Source organism: Ranitomeya variabilis, chromosome 5, assembly GCF_051348905.1.
Source record: "Ranitomeya variabilis isolate aRanVar5 chromosome 5, aRanVar5.hap1, whole genome shotgun sequence".
NCBI lineage: Eukaryota > Metazoa > Chordata > Amphibia > Anura > Dendrobatidae > Ranitomeya > Ranitomeya variabilis.
Window position 1 is genome coordinate 25,426,863 of NC_135236.1, and position 22,899 is coordinate 25,449,761.

A 22,899-nucleotide genomic window follows, 5' to 3' on the forward strand; every position below is an offset into this window, starting at 1 on the left:
CTACTACGTACCAGGGAACACTGCGGTACCTGTTCTTCAGACGGACACAGCTTGAATGGGAGGACATTCCCCAATATGCAAATGCCCTTCAGGTACTCCTTGAACAAGTCTGTGCAAGAGGGGAACAACTGGCTACTATAGCTCCTCGTGACCTGGTACTGAGAGACCAATTCGTTATAGGGCTGAGAGACCAGTATCTTAACCGTACGCTACAGGACTTGATTCGGATGACGCCGACTCTCACCTTCGCTGAAGTCAAGCAGGAAGCCATAGAACGTTCTAGGGGACCCGTCATGGATGTGGGGACTCAAAGCGCTGCGTGCAGATCCATATTAGACAGTAAACAGCCCAACAGTGACACCCAGGAGCTGAAACAGATGGTAGCAGATTTACAGCAACAGGTGTCACAGTTAACACTAGAACGACAGAGAGACCAGCGGATACGACCTAGCCGTCCCGCGGGACCGTGTTGGTCATGTGTTGACCCTCGCCACAGGGTGAATCGTTGTCCTCAATGAACAAACCGTCAGTTACCACGACGAACAGAATATCGGCTACATCCACAAGCAGAGCCACCACGCCAGGTCTCACCACAATGGCCGCCGTTAAACTAGACACCCCTGCAGCTGAGGTTCGAGCAGCAGGGGGGGACAGAGAACGGGGTGTAGAAAAACATAACCAGCAACGGAGTACTCTTGCCTCGAGTAGTCCTATACTTGAAGTTATTCTGGAGGGAGTTGTGGTGCAAGGATTGATGGACACTGGGTCGCAAGTGACCACGATCTCTGAACAGTTTTATGAAAAGTACCTCAAACCAAGAACTGCTTGTGATCCAGATACCACCATTAAGATAATTGCGGCTAATAACCTACCCATTCCAGTAACCGGAGTCGCCTGGATGGATACGAAGGCCTGTGGACAAGACCTAGGGAAACGAGGAATCGTCATTGTCAAGGAAGGCTTCGGCTCCGAGACCCCAGTAATAATCGGAATGAATATCTTGAAAGACCTGGATCTTATGCTGTTGACAAGAAAAGGGCCCAAGTACTGGCAGAAAGTTACCAAACATAAACCGACTCGTCTGGCGTTCCAGCGCGTAATCCGGACCGTTGGACTTCAACAGATGGCAAAGGAACAACTACCCCTAGCAGCCATTAAAGTGCCCCGCTGTACCCGGATTACTTTGCCCGCTGAAAAAGAGACAGTCATTTCCCTGCCTCTTAACACCAACCGACAGCTTGAAGGAGTTGAAGTGTTAATCGAGCCGAGGGCTCCAAGTGGGAGTAAGCTAAACCCACTAGTCGCCCGCACCCTAGCCGTCGTGAGGAACGGAAGAGTCCCTGTTAGGCTGAACAACACTGCAGACGTAGGTGTAGCACTTGAAGCCGGCACGCAACTTGCCAGAGTATATGCTCTACCCACAGAAGTGAACCCCATGGGACCCTTACAATTCACCCCGTCTACAGAAGATGGCTGGGCGGTAACTGTCTCAGCCATAAATGCTCAAGCAGATGATGAAGACATTGGGCGAAAACTACTGGAAAAAGTGCAACTGGACCCGTCCCAGTACACCAAACAGGAAGTGTCTCAAGTGGAGAAACTACTGCGAGAACACCAAGACTCCTTTGCAAAGCATGACACCGACTTCGGGTACACCACCAGTATCCAACACGAGATTCCCACGGGCGATACTGCCCCTATTCGTGAGAGGTACCGACAAATACCACCTCAACAATACCAGGAGGTGAAAAGCCTCTTAGAATCTATGCTACACGCCGGAGTGGTGCGGGAGAGCCAGAGCCCATGGGCTGCACCCTAGGTGATAGTCAAAAAGAAAGATGGATCCCTGAGATTTTGCGTAGACTACCGTCGGCTGAACGCTTGCACCATCCGGGACTCCTATCCACTCCCCCGGATCGAAGAGTCACTGACCGCCCTAAAAAAGGCCAAATATTTTTCGTCTCTAGACTTGGCCAGTGGATATTGGCAGGTCCCCATGAGTGAGAAGGACAGAGAAAAGACCGCCTTCATCCTTCCCATGGGCCTGTGTCATGGTTCCCAATGGCAGGGACTCAGGCAAAAACGGACTAGCTCTAGGAATGATGGAATCTCAGATGACCGCGACGCTGAACCAAACACGCAACTAATAGTAGCCAGGGGGTGTGCCTACGATTATCCCTAGACACCTCACACCAGCCGGAGATCTAGTTACTCCTAGTAGAGGAATACACAGACCTGGCTTGCCTCCAGGGAAACCCCAAAAGTGATAGTAGCCCCCCACATATAATAACGGTTAGGTAAGAGGAAAACACGTACGCAGTATGAATATAGATTCAGCAAAGAGAGGCCCTCTGACTAGATAGCAGAAAATACAAAAGAGGACTTCGCGGTCACCTCAAAACCCTAAACAGCCATCCTGAAATTACTTTAACTCCGTTATCAACTCATGACACCGGAGTAGTAATTTCAGATCACTAGAGCTTCCAGCAGCAAGAGAAATATAAATGCATGCTGGACAAACAAACCCAAAAAATGCCAAAGATCCAACTTAGCTGAATTGCAGACTTGGAGCAGGTAGCAAGCAACAGAGGTGCTCTGGTAACATTGATTGCCGGCACTAGAATGACTGAGAAGCCAGACTAAATAGGAAACTCCCAGATTCCTGATGGGAACAGGTGCAAGACAAAAGTCAGCCAGTACCACCAGTAACCACCAGAGGGAGCCCAAAAACAGAATTCACAACAGTACCCCCCCCTTAAGGAGGGGGCACCGAACCCTCATGAGAACCACCAGGGCGATCTGGATGCGCCCTATGAAAGGCGCGAACCAAATCAGAGGCATGAACATCGGAGGCAGTCACCCAAGAATTATCCTCCTGACCGTATCCCTTCCATTTAACCAAATATTGAAGTCTCCATCTGGAAACGCGAGAGTTCAAAATCTTCTCCACAACATACTCCAATTCACCCTCCACCAGCACAGGAGCAGGAGGCTCAACAGAAGGAACAACCGGTACCTCGTACCTCCGCAACAACGACCGATGGAAGACATTATGAATGGTGAAAGATGCTGGTAGGTCCAAACGAAAAGATACAGGATTAAGAATCTCCAAAATCTTATAAGGACCTATGAACCGAGGTTTAAACTTAGGAGAAGAGACCTTCATAGGGACAAAACGAGAAGATAACCACACCAAGTCCCCAACGCGGAGATGATGACCCACACGACGATGACGATTAGCAAACTGCTGAGTCTTCTCCTGAGACAGCTTCAAATTGTCCACCACATGACTCCAAATCCGGTGCAGTCTATCCACCACCGTGTCCACTCCAGGGCAATCCGAAGATTCCACCTGGCCAGATGAAAAATGAGGGTGAAACCCTGAATTGCAAAAGAAAGGAGAAACCAGAGTGGGAGAACTGGCCCGATTATTGAGGGCAAACTCTGCCAACGGCAAAAAGGCGACCCAATCATCCTGATCAGCAGACACAAAACACCTCAAATAAGTCTCCAAGGTCTGATTAGTTCGCTCCGTCTGGCCATTAGTCTGAGGATGGAATGCAGACGAAAAAGACAAATCAATGCCCATCCTGGCACAGAACGCTCGCCAGAACCTAGACACAAATTGAGACCCCCTATCAGAAACGATGTTTTCCAGGATACCATGTAAACGAACCACATTCTGAAAAAATAAAGGAACCAACTCAGATGAAGAAGGCAATTTGGGCAAGGGTACCAAATGAACCATCTTAGAAAAACGGTCACACACCACCCAAATGACGGACATTTTCTGAGAAACCGGGAGGTCCGAGATAAAGTCCATAGAGATGTGCGTCCACGGCCTCTTCGGAATAGGCAAGGACAACAACAATCCACTAGCCCGAGAACAGCAAGGCTTGGCCCGAGCACAAACATCACAAGACTGTACAAAGGCACGCACATCCCGAGACAGGGAAGGCCACCAGAAGGACCTGGCCACCAAATCTCTGGTACCAAAAATTCCAGGGTGACCTGCCAACACAGAAGAATGAACCTCCGAGATGACTCTACTGGTCCATTCATCTGGAACAAACAGTCTCCCAGGCGGACAACGATCAGGCCTATCAGTCTGAAACTCCTGCAAAGCACGTCGCAAGTCTGGGGAGACAGCAGACAAAATCACCCCATCCTTAAGGATACCCGTAGGCTCAGAATCACCAGAGGAGTCAGGCTCAAAACTCCTAGAAAGGGCATCTGCCTTCACATTTTTTGAACCCGGCAAGTATGAAACCACAAAATTAAACCGGGAGAAAAACAACGACCAGCGCGCCTGTCTAGGATTCAGACGCCTGGCAGACTCAAGGTAAATCAGATTCTTGTGATCAGTCAAGACCACCACCTGATGTCTAGCACCCTCAAGCCAATGACGCCACTCCTCAAATGCCCACTTCATAGCCAAGAGCTCCCGATTACCGACATCATAATTTCGCTCGGCGGGCGAAAACTTTCGAGAGAAGAATGCACATGGTCTCATCACTGAGCAATCGGGACTTCTCTGCGACAAAACCGCCCCCGCTCCAATCTCGGAAGCATCAACCTCGACCTGAAAAGGGAGCGAAACATCAGGCTGGCGCAACACAGGGGCGGAAGAAAAGCAGCGCTTAAGCTCCCGAAAGGCCTCCACAGCCGCAGAGGACCAATTGGCAACATCAGCACCCTTCTTAGTCAAATCAGTCAGAGGTTTAGCAACACTTGAAAACCCAGTTATAAATCGACGATAGAAATTAGCAAAGCCCAAGAACTTCTGAAGACTCTTCAGGGAAGTAGGCTGCGTCCAATCACAAATAGCCTGAACCTTGACAGGATCCATCTCAACAGAAGAAGGGGAAAAAATATACCCCAAAAAGGAGATCTTCTGAACCCCAAAAATACACTTTGAACCCTTTACAAACAAAGAATTGGCCCGCAAAACCTGAAAAACCTTCCTAACCTGTTGAACATGCGACTCCCAGTCATCCGAAAAAATCTAAATATCATCCAAATACACAATCATAAATTTATCCAGGTATTTACGGAAAATATCGTGCATAAAGGACTGAAAGACTGAAGGAGCATTAGAAAGACCAAAAGGCATTACCAAATACTCAAAATGGCCCTCGGGCGTATTAAATGCAGTTTTCCACTCATCTCCCTGCTTAATCCGCACCAAATTATACGGACCCCGAAGATCAATCTTAGAGAACCACTTTGCCCCTGTAATACGAGCAAATAAATCAGTCAATAGTGGCAAAGGATACTGGTATTTGACTGTAATCTTATTTAACAGGCGATAATCAATACAGGGCCTCAGGGAGCCCTCTTTTTTACCCACGAAAAAAAAACCTGCTCCTAAAGGGGATGAGGATGGACGGATATGTCCCTTTTCCAAGGACTCCTTAATATACTCTCGCATAGCAGCATGTTCAGGCACAGACAGATTAAACAAACGACCCTTGGGAAACTTGCTGCCCGGAATCAAGTCTATAGCACAATCGCAATCCCTGTGAGGGGGGAGAGAACTAAGTTTAGGCTCCTCAAACACATCACAATAATCAGACAAAAATGCTGGAATTTCAGAGGGAGTAGATGAAGCAATGGAAACCAAAGGTACTTCCCCATGAGCCCCCTGACATCCCCAGCTTAACACAGACATTGTTTTCCAGTCAAGGACTGGATTATGAGTTTGCAACCATGGCAATCCAAGCACTAAGACATCATGCAAGTTATGCAACACAAGGAAGCGAATCACCTCCCGATGGTCAGGAGTCATACACATAGTCACTTGTGTCCAGTATTGTGGTTTATTCCTAGCCAATGGTGTGGAGTCGATACCCTTCAGAGGGATAGGAACTTCCAAAGGCTCTAGGCTAAACCCACAGCGTCTGGCAAAGGACAAATCCATAAGACTCAAGGAAGCGCCAGAATCCACATAGGCATCCACAGTAATAGATGATAATGAACAGATCAAAGTTACAGACAAAATAAACTTAGACTGTAAAGTGCCAATTGCAAAAGACTTATCAACCTTTTTTGTGCGTTTAGAGCATGCTGATATAACATGAGCAGAATCACCACAGTAGAAGCACAACCCATTTTTACGCCTATAATTCTGCCGTTCACTTCTGGACAGAATTCTATCACATTGCATAATCTCCGGTGTCTGCTCAGAAGACACCGCCAAATGGTGCACAGGTTTGCGCTCCCGTAAACGCCGATCAATCTGAATAGCCATAGTCATGGATTCATTCAGACCTGTGGGCGTAGGAAACCCCACCATGACATCTTTAACGGAGTCAGAGAGACCTTCTCTGAAATTCGCCGCCAGGGCGCACTCATTCCACTGAGTAAGCACAGACCATTTTCGAAATTTTTGACAATATATTTCAGCTTCATCATGCCCTTGAGAGAGGGCTATCAAGGCCTTTTCAGCCTGAATCTCCAAATTAGGTTCCTCATAGAGCAACCCCAGTGCCAGAAAAAACGCATCCACATTGAGCAGCGCAGGATCCCCTGGTGCCAATGCAAATGCCCAATTCTGGGGGTCACCCCGCAACAAGGAAATCACAATTTTAACCTGCTGAGCGGAGTCTCCAGCGGAGCGAGATCTCAGAGAAAGATACAATTTACAATTGTGCTTAAAATTCAAAAAACGAGATCTATCTCCAGAAAAGAACTCAGGTATAGGAATCTTGGGTTCTGACATAGGAGCATGTATAACATAGTCTTGGATATTTTGAACCTTAGAAGCAAGAGCACTCAGGCCTGTAGCTAAACTCTGGATATCCATTTCTCAACAGCTGAGATCTGAGCCATTCAGGGGTTAACAGGAGAGAAAAAAGCAGCAGATTGCAATTATGGCTAGACAGAACTTCTGAGTAAAAAAAAAAAAAAAAAGTGTCAGAAACGTCTTCTTTTCTCTCTTTCTTCAGCCAATACCTTTAATACATTTGCGGCCGGCAATACTGTCATGGTTCCCAATGGCAGGGACTCAGGCAAAAACGGACTAGCTCTAGAAATGATGGAATCTCAGATGACCACGACGCTGAACCTAACACGCAACTAATAGTAGCCAGGGGGTGTGCCTACGATTATCCCTAGACACCTCGCACCAGCCCGAGATCTAGTTACTCCTAGTAGAGGAATACACAGACCTGGCTTGCCTCCAGGGAAACCCCAAAAGTGATAGTAGCCCCCCACATATAATAACGGTTAGGTAAGAGGAAAACACGTACGCAGTATGAATATAGATTCAGCAAAGAGAGGCCCTCTGACTAGATAGCAGAAAATACAAAAGAGGACTCCGCGGTCACCTCAAAACCCTAAACAGCCATCCTGAAATTACTTTAACTCCGTTATCAACTCATGACACCGGAGTAGTAATTTCAGATCACTAGAGCTTCCAGCAGCAAGACAAATATAAATGCATGCTGGACAAACAAACCCAAAAAATGCCAAAGATCCAACTTAGCTGAATTGCAGACTTGGAGCAGGTAGCAAGCAACAGAGGTGCTCTGGTAACATTGATTGCCGGCACTAGAATGACTGAGAAGCCAGACTAAATAGGAAACTCCCAGATTCCTGATGGGAACAGGTGCAAGACAAAAGTCAGCCAGTACCACCAGTAACCACCAGAGGGAGCCCAAAAACAGAATTCACAACAGGCCTGTACGAGTTTGACCGGATGCCATTAAGCTTGAGTAACGCACCAGGGACCTTTCAGAGACTGATGGAACGCTGTCTGGGAGATTTCAACTTCGAATTCACGCTGATATACCTTGACGACATCGTGGTATACTCCGTCACCTTCAAGAATCATCTTCACAAGCTTGGAAAAGTGTTCCAGCTCTTGAAGAAACACGGCCTGAAGTTGAAGCCCAGCAAGTGTCTATTCCAGCAGGAGATCGATTACCTGGGGCACCGGATCTCGGCCGAAGGTGTCCAACCCTCTCCAGAGAAGATAGCAGCTATCCAAGAGTGGCCACAGCCAACTACCATCAAAGAAGTCCAGGCTTTCCTGGGGCTAGCGGGCTATTACCGCCGATTTGTCAAGGACTTTGCCCGGCTTGCGGAACCACTGCATGAGACCCTCCAAGGAACCGCGAACAGTCCCAGAGGACGACGCATCAGCTGGGGGTCCGACCAAGAAAAATCCTTCCGGGCGCTTCAAGCTGCTCTGACATCACCCCCTATTCTGGCATTTGCAGACTACACCTTGCCGTTCCAGTTATACACCGACACCAGCCTTCAAGGTCTCGGGGCGGTCCTCTCCCAAGTCCAAGATAACAAGGAACGCGTAATAGCCTATGCAAGTAGATCCCTCCGTGACACCGAAAAGAACCCTGTCAACTACAGCTCTTTCCGCCTGGAACTCCTGGCCCTAACCTGGGCTATGACAGAGAAGTTTGCTGGCTACCTGACAGGGGTGGAGGTGCTGGTCGTGACAGACAACAATCCTCTTGCTCACCTAGAAAATGCCAAACTAGGGGCAATGGAACAGCGCTGGATGGCAAGGCTCTCTAGATTCCAGTACAAAATTAAATACAGAGCGGGGACAGAGAATCAGAATGCTGACAGCCTTTCCAGAGTGACATCATCCCCGCCAGTGGGGGACCGGGATGAAGAGTTGGAGGGAGATGAACTGCCCGACTTTGCCCGGCTAGCTAAACAAATAGAAGATAGCCGCCAGTATGCTGTAGGTGGAATCGAAGCCGTAGTGGGGTCCCCCCTGTCACAACAAGAATGGGCCAAGCTTCAAGATCGAGACCCTGAACACGTCTTACTGAAACAGTATGTGAAGACACAAGAGAAACCACCCTCCGAAGTAAGAGCCTGACTATCAACCAGGGCCTCTGCCCTACTTGCCCAATGGGATCGGCTGATCGTGAAGGATGGAGTCTTGTATCGCAGGGTCCTTTTATCCCATATGCTGGAAGAATGTTTGCAGATTGTCGTCCCGGTGCAGCTAGCCCATGAGATGGTGGCTGAAGCCCACTTCGGCATAGACAAGACCCTCCGGTGGACCCAGCAATTCATTTTTTGCCCAGGACTCCGTAAGCTGGTTGAAAACGTCTGCCTAAGCTGTCGTACATGTGAACTCCACAAGTCTACTGAGCAGCGTGCACCCGTCTAGACCATTAGCACATCCAGGCCCCTCGAGTTGTTGATGGTGGACTATCTGTTGATCGGAACGGCGAATAGTGGCTACCAGTACTGTCTGGTGATGGTGGACCACTTCACGAAATTCGCCGTCGCTGTTGCTACCAAAGATCAGACTGCCGAATCAGCTGCACAGGCCATCTGTCAACACTTCGTTCGGGTCTACGGGTATCCGGAGCGGCTGCACTCGGATCAGGGGGCGTGTTTCGAAGGGCGAGTCATTGAAGAACTTCAGCAGATGTATGGAATCAAGAAGTCCAGGACCACCCCGTATCATCCGCAAGGGAATGGCGCGTGTGAACGATTCAACCAGACTCTCTTACAACTGATCCGAACCTTAGCAGAAGACAAAAAGCCCGACTGGCCTCGATTCCTCCCAGAACTGCTGTGGGCCTATAACAATCAAGTCCATTCTGTCACTGGATACACGCCTTACACCCTCCTTTTTGGCCGCCCAGGCAAAGGCATCCATGAGCTACACCTGTCTAACTCTGATGAAGACACCTGTGGTACCTATCCTTCCTGGCTACAAGCACACCGTCAAAGGATGGAAACTGTATACCGGCTGGTGGAACAGCAGATCCAGGACCAGGTCCACACTGATCCACTTCCAGTACAAGAAGACCTACTGAGTGTGGGTCAACTAGTCCTAGTTCGTGTAAAGAAACCACAAGGAAAACTCCGGCCCAAGTGGGAGACCGAAGTCTATCGAATCATTGGACACCCGTACCCTGGTGGCCCCGTCTACCAAGTGCAAGGCAAAGACAGCGGCAGCCTTCTCACCCTGCACCGTAACATGTTGCGCCCCTGTCGTTCTCAGCCTGAATCCCCTCCTATAATGCCTAGAGAGACGGATGTCACTAATACTGTGGGAGACACCGATACCGGGGATGTAGAAGTGGAAAATATCCCTACCCCTGCTCGCCTGACTGACACGTCTGCACCCCTTACCTCCTCGACCGACTTACCGACTGGGGCAGAGAGTGGAGTGACTGATCGGGGAGAGAGACTAGCACCCGTTAGGCGGACAGCGAGGATCACCGCAGGAGTGCCCCCGGGACAGTCCTACAGAGACCAATATGTGTGGCCCTTTTCACAGCCGGGTCCTACAACCTCCACAGCCATCGCCGCCCTGGAGACAGTCGTTGACAGGGACTGCCAACCTTCAAGTGGGGGGGCATGTAATGAGCTGGCCAGCTGTGACTGTTCTGTTATCATTGACATAGAATCTGTGACAGACACTGCCCCCGTGTGGCCAGAAGTTATACCTATGCCGAATGTGATTACAGAGAAACAAACTGTATTGGCTAGACTCCCCCTGTTATGTCATGTGACCAGGAAGGAGGGAGAGAAGAAGAAGAGCCCGGGAAACCAGTCGGTACAGAGAGAAGTCTGTGTGATCTGGTGTCCTCCTGCTGAGGTGATATAGAGGATTGCCTGGATAACCCCTCTCTCTTGGAAGCTGACATCCAGATTGTTCCCAGCTCCCACACTGCGGAGCACTCAGCGGTGACATCTTCACAGATCCTGGAGCCCATGAACTGTAAGCGGGTCCTCTGTTGAGAGGCCGAACACCCCACCCTTACCTGCTGAACCACAAGGATTACAGTCTGGACCTGAGAGACAGAGTTTTGTTTACTCCCTGTTGTTTTCCTCTTTGGCTGGAGCGTCTCCCTGCAGCATTGACAGACAGGCCTGCGACGTGGGAAGATAACCTCCTGGAACAAAGGAACTGGTAACGTGTGGATAGCGACAATGAGGGAAAGTTTATTACACGTTATTTCTGCGAATAGGCATATTTTGTACTGTCTGTTATTGTGTTCCCCTGTGTTAATGAAAATGTTTAACAGTAAAGATACGTTTGTTAAGATGGAATCTGAGTGTGGAAGTTTTGCTGGGCCAGATCATGGATATGCATGGGCGGCCTTGCCCTCGTCCACTTCAGAGTCACTGTGGAGGCCATCATAATTTGTGTGGTGTCACGGTGTGGGCCAACATAATGTGTTTGGAGGCACTATGGGGGCATCATACTGTGCATGTGGAGGACTTCACTGTGAGAGTTCATATTGTATTTCGGGAGCATTTTTGTTGTCTACACACTTTATAGAGGTTATGAAAGTGTTAACATAGCATATAAAAACACAGAGAGGCTTCAGCAATGGCAAAACTACTTTGCAAGTGCTTCAATGTATGCCTTTAAAAGTAGAGAAATATACCCGCCTGTTACTATGTTCCTTGTCCCCCCTCTTTCGCCAAATATTTTTACAACTTTCTTTTTGTTTTGGTGTAGAGGAGACCAAATTAGAACATTTGCTTTGGGGGACCCATAATTTCTATGTACACTGCAGGATGTGGCATGGAAGTATATAAAATTGGATTATTAGAATCTGTACTGTACATTTCATGAGGAAGTCAGAGTTTATTTATTTTTTATCTGGTAGCAATATTGGGGCCTTGCTTCTGCATAAGTGCAAAAACAGAAAAGCCTGTGTGATTGAATTGCAGCAGTTCAATAAGCAATTTTCCCTGTCCCTGTCTAACAGAAGCATGGGGCCTTATTTCTAAAACTAAACATGCCAGAAAATCTTCCTCATATGTGTGATAAAGACCTGTATTTCATTACTTGCACAGTACTTTTGGTTTTAGACACTTCTTGTACCTTGTCAAAGAAAACAAGCAAATGCTTTTCAGCAAATCTTCAGTATAAATTATTCCAAATAAGAGGTGGTGTAAATATAGACCAGGCTATCCTAGAATTTGACAGATTTACGAAACTCCATGAACCACTGAGATAAATTTGATATATTGTAAGACTTTCTAGTCTAAAGGCCCCGTCTCACATAGCGATTTACCAACGATCACGACCAGCGATACGACCTGGCCGTGATCGTTGGTAAGTCGCTGTGTGGTCGCTGGGGAGCTGTCACACAGACAGCTCTCTCCAGCGACCAACGATCAGGGGAACGACTTCGGCATCGTTGAAACTGTCTTCAACGATGCCGAAGTCCCCCTACAGCACCCGGGTAACCAGGGTACACATTGGGTTACTAAGCGCAGGGCCGCGCTTAGTAACCCGATGTTTACCCTGGTTACCAAAAAAAACAAACAGTACATACTCACCATCTGATGTCCGTCAGGTCCCTTGCCGTCTGCTTCCTGCTCTGACTGAGCCGCCGTACAGTGAGAGCAGAGCGCAGCGGTGACGTCACCGCTGTGCTGTACTTTCACTTTCACTTTGCGGCGCTCAGTCAGAGCAGGAAGCAGACGGCAAGGGACCTGACGGACATCAGATGGTGAGTATGTACTGTTTGTTTTTTTTGGTAACCAGGGTAAACATCAGGTTACTAAGCGCGGCCCTGCGCTTAGTAACCCGATGTTTACCCTGGTTACCAGTGAAGACATCGCTGGATCGGTGTCACACACACCGATTCAGCGATGTCAGCGGGACCTCAACGACCAAAAAAAGGTCCAGGCCATTCCGACACGACCAGCGATCTCACAGCAGGGGCCTGATCGCTGGTACGTGTCACACATAGCGAGATCGCTACTGAGGTCGCTGTTGCGTCACAAAACTTGTGACTCAGCAGCGATCTCGCTAGCGATCTCGCTATGTGAGACGGGGCCTTAAGTTTGCACTATCTGTGATATAGATAGCATTGATTAATATTCTCCATTGCCTCTCCTAGCTTTATCTTCTTCACTGATATGAAGTCACATAGATTTTGGACAGCTTTCTCGATGTCCTGGGTGGTCAGGAGGTATGTCCCCCTGACTTGAACTGTATCTGTGTACAAATATTCAGTTGAGTAAAATGGCGGAGCAGGGAGTCTTCAGGTACTTGATCTACAGTTCCATCTTGGCAGAGATTAAAGGACAGAAAGAACCTTCAGTTCATATGAAATTCTCAACTGATTATGACTAAACAGTAAAGCATGGCTGAGCAAAGAACCAGGAAAAGCAGGTAATGGGGAAACTTGTGTGGAGGCCACTATCGTGAATTCATACTGTATGGACGGGTCTGTGAGGAATTCTTACTGTGTGGGTGGGACTGTTAGGAATTCATACTTTGGAGGCCACTGTAGAAAATGTGTTCTTTGGTGACATTATATTGTGCGATAGTCATTGCATGGAATTTATAATGTGGTGGAATTAAAATATGTTGTCACAAAAGGAGAATTCATACCACAGTTGCATTACACTATATGTAGTGAACTATGTGGGAAGGGAGGCAGCCGATAGATCGTTAATGTTTGAGGGACCTGAGAGCATCATACTATGTGGGGTACTGTGCTGGGAAATGATTGGGAACCATACTGTGTGTGGGATACTGTGGGGAATACATTTTTTGAGGTAAGAGACTGTGGGGAATTCATACAGTGTAGTTGGACTGTGTGAAACTCAGGTTGTGTGGAGTATGGTGGAACTTGTGGGGAATTCATATCGTGTGAGGACTGTGGGGGCATTATACTGTGTGTGGAGGACTATGGTGATATCATAATGTGTGGAGAACTGACAAGGGCATCACACTGTGCGAATGGACTAGTAAAAAATGAAGTGCACCATACGGTGTACTTGTGCATGGAATTATGTGGGAAATACATACCATGCGGGAAACGGGAGGGGTTGGAATTAATTAAAACTTTTGCTGTAACTGAGGATTAATACAATGTGGTGGCGATATTGCGGAAGTGGGTGGCTCAAGTTGTGTTGGAGCCACTGTAGAGAATTCTTACTATTTGTGTTTGGAAAGGGGGAGCTCTGTGTAGGATTTTATACTGTGTAGGAGCCACTGTGGTGAATCAAACCATGAGGAAATTATAATATGTGTCGTTCTCTGGAGAATTTACACTGCAGGAGTTTTACACTGTATGGAAGGTGCCTCTGGGGGCATTGTACCGTTGGAGGGACTTCATGGGCATCATACTTTTTGGTGCACTTTGGGCATTATACTGTTTAAGGAAACTATAGAATCATTATACTTTCTGTTAGAGGCACTGGGGTAGGCCTTAAATTATGTGCATGGGGACTGTGGGGGCATTATTCTGTGTAAGAGAGTATCATACTGTGTGGCAGAACAGTGGAAGCATCACATTGTGTGTTAGGAGGCAATGTGGGGGCACCATACTGTATGTTGGGGGTAACATAAGGTCATCATACCATGGAGGGACTGTGGGCATCATATTATATGTAGGGCAACTGGGTGCACAAAACTGTGTGTTGAGAATATCAAGCTGTGTGTTGGGGCATTTTAATGCATTTTGCATGTGGGGATTCAGATGGTTGTGATAATGTGGGGGGATTGTGGGTGCATCATACTTTGTGTAGGGACCACTGTGGGCATCATATAATGTGTGGTGGACACTGTGATTGCATCATATAATGTGTGGTGGACACTGTGATTGCATCATATAATGTGTGGTGGACACTGTGCGAGATTTATACTGTGTGTGGTAGGCACTCGGGGAATATCATACTTGGTGTGGAGGCCACTATGAGGGTCATGAAATGGGTACAATATTGTGGGAATACTATTTGACTTCATTAAGACCTTTTTTCTATGTGGGCACAAAGTAAGAATTGGGCCCCGTTAACAAAATGTCAATGTAAAATAAAAACTCTTTCCTAACTTTCAAAGTTGGAAGACATCTGTACAGTTTGTTGAAATTTGTATGGCTTTCCATACCTTATCTATATTGCTAAGCTATGAGCTGTGACTTTCTCTCACTATACAGTTTCTGGAATGACTGCTGCATTCCGTCCCTTGACTTTTATACTGGTTAACATAGTCCCTCTTGATTGTCTGTGCTACGTCATGTGACTTAGTAGCTGCACTGGATTATAGGCCAGCCCAGTGATGCCTGATTGTTAACAGTTTGATGCAAAAGTATAATGTTCAAATATGCCCGCTTCACTCAATTTCTATAAATGCAATACAAATTTGATGCGATTCACTTGCATCAATTTGCTCATCTCTACGGCAGAGAGTGTTCTGCTTTACTCATTACATGTACAACTCTGGCAAAAAATAAGAGACCGCTGCAAAATGTCCAGTTTGCATGATTTTTCTCTTTTTAGGTATATTGAGTAAAATGTAAATTATTCATTTATTCTATAAACTTCTGACAACATGTCTCCGAAGTTCCAAGCAATACATTTTGTGTTTTTTTTTTTCTGTCGAAGAAAAATGGTTAAAATAAAACAAAACAAAACAGTGCTTTCAGACCTCAAATAATGCAAAGAAAACAAGTCCATAATCATTTGGAAACAACAATACTAATGTTTTAACTCAGGAAGAGTTCAGAAATCAATATTTTGTGGAATAACCATGATTGTTAATCACAGCTTTCATGCGTCTTGGCAGCTTTCCACCAGTCTTTCACACTGCTTCTGGCACAAAAATGTAAGCAGTTCTTTGTTTGATGGCTTGTGACTATCCATCATCCTCTTGATTACATTCCAGAGGTTTTCAAGGGAGTTCAGGTCTAGAGATTGGGCGGCCATGACAGGGATTTGGTGGTCTCTTAATTTTTGCCAGAGCTGTAATGTCATTTTGAAGACAATTTTATGTCTAATTAATAAATAATATCCCTCAAGGATAGAAAATAATTATCACTATACATAATAATACGTGAAACCGTACAGAAAAAGAGAGGCCAACTCACCCAACTTGTAGGTGCTGCTTCTACAGGTGCACAGTGACTCGAGAAAGCCAAGATCAAAAGAAAATTGAAGAAAATCCAGCTTTACCGGTTACATTTTAGAAAAAGATTTACAGGCTTGAAATCGAAGTTTGTGTATAGAACACGTTGCATTTTGGGATGCAGGATAACATGATCATTTATCTCATTTATGATACTGAATTGTCTTCAATGCTCCTGGGATCATATCAATAACTCTACATATCCTTGGCTTTGATGACAGTATTTTCTTATTGTCAATGTATCTGTCTGAAAAGCTACCAGCATTTGTCAACCCTAATCACAAACGTCGAAAAAGACCAAAGGATCATCTATTTAGCTTAAAAAATACACATCATGTTCTATACTTTAGCAATATTGATGCATGTTTCTGACGTAGGACACTCATTACGACGCTTCTTCGCTGATATGAAGTCACACAGATTTTGGGCAGCTGTCTAGATGTCCTGAGAGGTCGGGAGTTATGTCCTCCTGACTTGAACTGTATGTGTTTACAAATATTCAGTTGAATAAAATGGCGGAGCATGGATCCTTCCGGCACCTGATCTACCATTCCATCCTGCTTGGTGACACATATATAGGGGTCTTAATGTGGAAGAATAATCCTAATATTCAGTATATGTGTGTGTGACAGGAGGTTCAACTGTGATGTGAGCTGTTATATCAGAACAAAAGATCACATGTGACAAAGCATTGCAAATGTATCACACATCGTTAGGAACTTTTTGTGGAACTGAAGTCTCTTTACCTGTAAATGCATGATAAATGTTTCCTCCTCTCTGAAGTCCACACTCATCGTGCTTTTACTATTCCATCTTCTTCACCTGGGCGTCTCAATATTGTAAGCTCCTTGTCTTCTCCTGTGTTACTGCCTCTCGAGCTGAGCGCACATGAAGTGTCCTCTACTGGGAGGTCCTGAATCTGAGTAACCAAGCTCAAGACTTCATTTTAAAGGAGAAGGCGTAGTTAAGTTCTTGACAAATACCTTTATTTTTATTGATTTATTTTTAATAATTAAAAAGTTTTCTTTTTTCAGAACTATGTGTTCCTTCATTTCAGTATTTTGTGATCTGCTATCATGTGGATGCAAACACTAGAAACATTGCAGTAGTACAGACTAGCTGGAGGACAGCTGGCTATAAGTTATACTCATTAATTTATAACACTTTTAGCTTCATCATAACCCCTAATGATGGTTTTCATGGCAAAACATGTTGGGGAGGCTAGGATTTAATTGTTGGAACATTACAGAGTATTACACCAGGATTCAAAGTAATACAATTTTAGTCCAATAGTGGAACAAATAAAAAAGTAAAAAAAATCAGTGTTTAAAAAATGGAAAAATATATACCCATACTTTTCATTATGTAAAAAAACAAATAAAGTACACATATTTAGTATCGCTGAATCCAGAACTACCTTATTATGAAACCATCACAGTTGTTAACCCCCTTCAGTGAACACTATAAAATTTTTTAAAAAAAGTGGCAGAAAATATGCTTTTTTGTCATACTGCAAAAAAATGTTAAATATAATGTGATCAAAAAGTTTAATATAAATAAAAATGGTATCTCTGAATCATCATGTTGTCTGGCAGAAGACAAGCTGCAAGTGTCTGACAGCAGCCAAACATAAAAAAATGATCTAATTCTGGTATCACAGCAATCGCACTGACCCGAGAAACAAAATAGTTTAGTCACTTATACCACACAATGAACAATGTAAAAAATAAATAAAATCAATTCTTTACCTGCTGTTGATTTGATCATTCTGCTTTTCAAAGATGACAGTAAGGCTGATTACACAGTTATCATGCGCTCTACACTGAGCTCTTCCATTGAGGTTTCTGTATAAAACTCTGAAAAATGTGATTCAGAATTGAACCCCCCGCGAAAGATTTCCTATAAAGAGGCAGATGGAGGCATTGTGGATACTGTCTGGACTATGATCCTGCTATGTTCGTCTTCTTAGGCATGCATAAAAGGACGGTCAACCTCAGTTAGTGCACTTATGAAATGAAGGACACCATTGAACAGAGGCCAGACTGGGGCCAGAGTAACTCTGCTGCCTCCTTATAGAGATTGGATCCATTAGGAGTATCATCTGAATCACATCATTCAGTCACTTAGATGGAAACTCCAATGTATGGTAAGTGCTCAGCGTAGAGCACAGGATAAGTGAGATCCTAAATGTTATGTCAAATCTTCCCAATAAAAGCTTCAACTCAATCCATAAGATTAGTCCCCACTCAAATTCATCATCTGTCCATGGAAATATAGGGGACTTACATGTAACTGGCAACATAAAGGCTGTAGAAAAATGGTATGGCTCCTCAGTCTCCAAAAAATATCGAGCAAATTCAATGCAAATTTCAATAGCCTCTCTCTTGTCTGAATCCCACGGTGTGCATAAACTACATCTAGAATCCACATGTTTGAAATTTCTGTAGTGATGAGAGCCCACTTAATTTGCATGTTCATGTTTCTACAACCAATATCTGGGCATAATGTACTGGGAACTACAATGTACTGGGCACTACAATGTACAGGCGCTACAATGTACTGGGTACTACTTTGTACTGGCACGAAAATGGCAGATTTGCATATCTGTAGATAAATTGCCAAAGGGATGTAAGTTCCAAAAATTGTCACTTGAGGGGAAATTATGTTCTTCTGGCACTTGGGGGCTATATATATATATATATATACATATATATATATATATATATATATATGTTCTCCAGGAGGAAAACAGTCTGGTCGTGTGGCTAAGCAGTACAGTGCAGCCACATGTGGGGTATTTCCACTTTCAGCAGAAGTTGTGTGACAAACGTTTGGTGATATTTTTCCCCATTTCCCCATGTAAAAATGCAAAATCCGGGGCTAAAGCAACATTTTTGAGGTAAAAATCAAATTATTTTTTCTTTATTGCCAAGTGGCATTTAATTCTGTGACACACCAGTGGCGTCAATATGATCATTGAACCCCTAGATGAATTCATTGAGATGTGTAAAATAAGGTCAATAATGAAAGTTCTATTGTTTTTCCATCTCAGGGGCTCTTCCAGTTGGCCATGTCACCTGCAACATATAAAAGCAAAATCTGCATTATACTATGGCCCTCCTTCCATTCTGAGATAAGTACTGTGCCTGAAAAGTATTTACTGATTAAATGTAAGATATGGGAGCACTCAGGACAAATTTTAAAATAAACTGCGAGGTCCGTTTTTTATTATTAGCCTTTTTAAAAATTAAAATTTTGGGGCCAAATCAACATTTTAGTGGTAAAATATAATGTTCTTTCTTGTTTGCCCAATGGTATAACATTCTGTGAAGCACATGTAGTGTCAACATGCTCACTGCATCCCTATGTGAATTCATTGAGGAGTATAGTTTGTAAAATGGGGTCACTTATGGGAGGATCCACTGTTGTAGCACCTCAGGGACTCTGCCACTTAGCACCCTCAAACCGTTCCAACAAAATGTTAACTCCAATATGTCACATTTATACCCTTCTGAACTTTGTACTGTGCCTTAAAGTAGTTTTCAATCACATAGGATGTTTTGCCATACTCAGGAGGCATAGTGTAAAAATATAACTTTAGTTTTCTTTTATTATCCTTTCTGAATATTAAAAACTTGAGTCCAAAGCAACATTTTCATGGAATAAATTTATGTTTTCCTTTGACTCAAGAGAAGAGGTATAGTTTCCAAAATGAGCTCACTTGTGGGGGTTTCTGCTGCATTGTTAATTCAGGAGGCTTTCAAATGTGACGTGGCATCAGCATTCTATTCCAGCCAAAATTATGCTCCGGAATTCAATTGGCACTCTTCCCTTCCAAGCCCTGCCATGTGCTCAAACAGTAATTTATAACCCTTGAGGGGTATATTATCTAAAATGGGGTTACATGTGGGAGGTTTCAACTGTTTAGGCACATCAGGGGCTCTGCAAACGTAATACAGCATCTGCTTTCTATTACAGACAATTTTGTGTTCCAAAAGACAAACCACACTCCTTCCCTTCCGAGCCCTGCCATGCACCCAATCAGTAGTTTCCCACCACATATCGAGTAACAGCATACTCAGGAGAAATTGCACAACAAATTGTATGGTCTAAGTAAGTACTTACATGGCGACAATATATAGATGACATCCTGGTACTTTGGATTTACTCCCTGGAAGAGTGTAAACGTTTTATTGAAGATCTTAGACAGAACAACTTTAATATCAGACTTACCTCTACTCTTTCAGAAACATCCATCGAGTTTTTAGACATCAAGTTGTCAATTATGGGACAACAGATTTCTTTGTGTTTCTATCGGAAGCCCGCAGCATCAAATAGATTGCTGCATTATACCAGTTTCCACCCACGACACCTGAAGAACACAATCCCAAAAGGTCAGTTTTTAAGACTACGCAGAAATTGCAGCTCTACAAATGAATTTTAACTCTTGTCAAGAGATCTAACAACTTGTTTCACCAACAGGAAATATCCAAGGGTTACATCGAGGGCCTTCCAACACGCCAATGGGATAGATCGGTCTCAACTTTTTAAACAACTGGTTTGGAACTCTAGTAGTCCATAATCCTTACTAACCACATATATTAACCAGTGGTCAGACATCTACAAAATCTTGTCTAAGAGTTGGAACATACTGCTGAGAAAACCTAGATTGTCTTCCAATATATCTCAAACATCTAAAATAGTGGCTAGGAGAGCACAAAATGTGAGGGCCAAACTCTGCCATAGCCATTATCAAAGACCTTAGGTGAAGCTCTGGTTAGGTAGCAAGCTATTTGGTACATACCCATGTGGTGGATGCAATGTGTGCCAATTCATGATTGCATGTGTCGGACTCTCCATTCCCAATCTACCTTCACTTATTCAGCCTAAATCTTACTTCATTTGCAGGTCAAGAAATCTTGTATATCTAATCATTTGCGACTGTCCGAAACTCTACGTCGGCTAAACAACGCAGGAGTTGAGGAGAAGAATTCAACAGCATATATCAAATATCTCCATGTCCAAAAAGGACAAAGAGAAGAACAAAACAATCACCTCAGTAGCTGCACATTTCCTTGAGACCCACAGGAGCAGCATCACAGGCCTTAAAATTATGAGTTTGGAGGGCATCCAAACTAATATTAGAGGAGGCAATACCGTCAGTCAACTATTGAGATGTGAATCTAAATGAATATACGAATTGAATAGCCTTTCCCCATTGGGACTAAATGGAGAACTTCTCTTTACAGGCTTTTACAAACAACTATAAATAAGCGGTTATGGACTTTTCTCTGACTGTTGGCAATTTTCCCTACATGATTTTTGTTCTGCTATGAGTGTTTGTGATTGGCACCCAATATGAACTAGCTTCTATTTGATTTGTGACAGCAGAGCATAAACATTGCAGCTATTTCTCCTAACTAGTTGGGACTCTCTGGTTGTGGGTCAATCATGTTGACATCAGTGACCCCATCTCTCAAGTATCGGAATCGGTAGGTGTCAATTACTTATCTGGTTGTATCATTTATGACCACCTTGAGATATTTGAGGAGTCTCTGTAACAACAATAATAATAATGTAAATAATCTTATCATATACATTCTCCCCATGGACCCCACTTTCGTGGTTTTTGAGAACTTACCAATGGATATTCAGATGAATAGTCTCCCTTTGGGTCTGACTTAGTATCTATTTGTTTATGGCCTTTGTGACAAATGCCTGGAGCAGATGTCATTGTATTATGGCCCTATATTTGTTCAAAAAACTCACGTCTGGGCATATATAGAAGACCTTTGGTTGATTATTATGCATGTGAAACACTTCATTTTGAAGTTCAATATAGAAGAGGGCAATTTATGCCCAATTAGCAACAACCTTGACCCTTTGGATGTCTACAAAATAAATTTGTACTGCGCATGCGCGATTAATATAATGAACTTAGATTTGATTTGGACTGCTCTTTATCTAGTAAAGTTCTTAGGCTTTGGTGTGTCGCCCTGAGCTGTGACATACACTTAGTATCTAACCGAATGTTTTATCTTCCATGTAGATGCTGCGCTATTAAGGCTTCATTCCCCAGCGTGGCGCCTACTAGTATGGCGCATGCGCTTACTTTCGTTTGTGTATATTACCATGACAACCTCCATAGCGCTGTCTTGGTCTCAGTGAAGCGACCTTTTGTACTACACATGCGCGCAATCATATGCACATTGTTATGCCAACCTGAGCGGTTGCGCACTTGTAATTCAATCGACTTCCGGTTTTCCAGTGTACACACGGAGTGCACACCAGGCTTGCACGAGGAGAGCTCCTCAGCTTAGTTTCCCCATAATGACTTTCTATATATATATATATATATATATATATATATATATTTGTGTGTGTTGGTGTATTGGATAACCACTTCCTCTGCCCCTGATGAATTCACATCCGTGATGACACGCTTTGGGCAGACAGGTGCCGGATCCTCCCTTTGCACCGTCATTTGTTGCCTAAGTATCAGACTTTGTGAGCATATCCCTCATTACTATCAGATTCAGGCTTACTTGTCAATCAATTTTCATAGAGTGAGAGCTGTACAGATGCTGTTTAATAGTGCATCAAACAGCATGGTGTTTTAATGCTGTAGGTTTGCGGGTACAATTCTTGCTAGGCAGGTATAGCATAAGGGCCACTGTTAGGCTATTTATGTTACTACACGCCAATGATCATTTCATAGCTTTTTTCATATATTGGGTGCCATTCATTGCTTATCATTTTTTATCCTGCCTGTGATCAAAAACCTGCTGTTACCTTTGGCTATTCTTTATACTAGGCATCACTATTTTCACTTTAATGCATCCATAGGTGTTAATACGCACTCCAGCACTTTTGTCCCTTATTTGGGCGTGAATCATGCATTTGTGTTTTAAATGTTTTTAACCTGTATATACCAATAAAATTTGTTAATGTTTTTGGTGATCCCTGCTAATTTGCACGTCCTCTTTTTCTTGATCATTTATTGGACAGCATCTGCTTTCTATTAC

At 44.3% G+C, this 22,899-nt stretch overlaps 1 protein-coding gene across 2 annotated transcripts in view; it reads right to left on the reverse strand.

The window, feature by feature from the left end:
* LOC143774209 (NXPE family member 3-like) overlaps nucleotides 1–16,776 on the reverse strand; it is a 110,034-nt gene extending 93,258 nt beyond the window's left edge. The window contains exon 1 of one of the 2 annotated variants that reach the window (XM_077261589.1): nucleotides 16,621–16,776. The gene's annotated coding sequence lies outside the window, so the exon portion shown is untranslated. The remainder of the gene's footprint in view (nucleotides 1–16,620) is intronic. The other variant, XM_077261590.1, reaches the window with a different exon arrangement.
* Nucleotides 16,777–22,899: the final 6,123 nt, after the last annotated feature.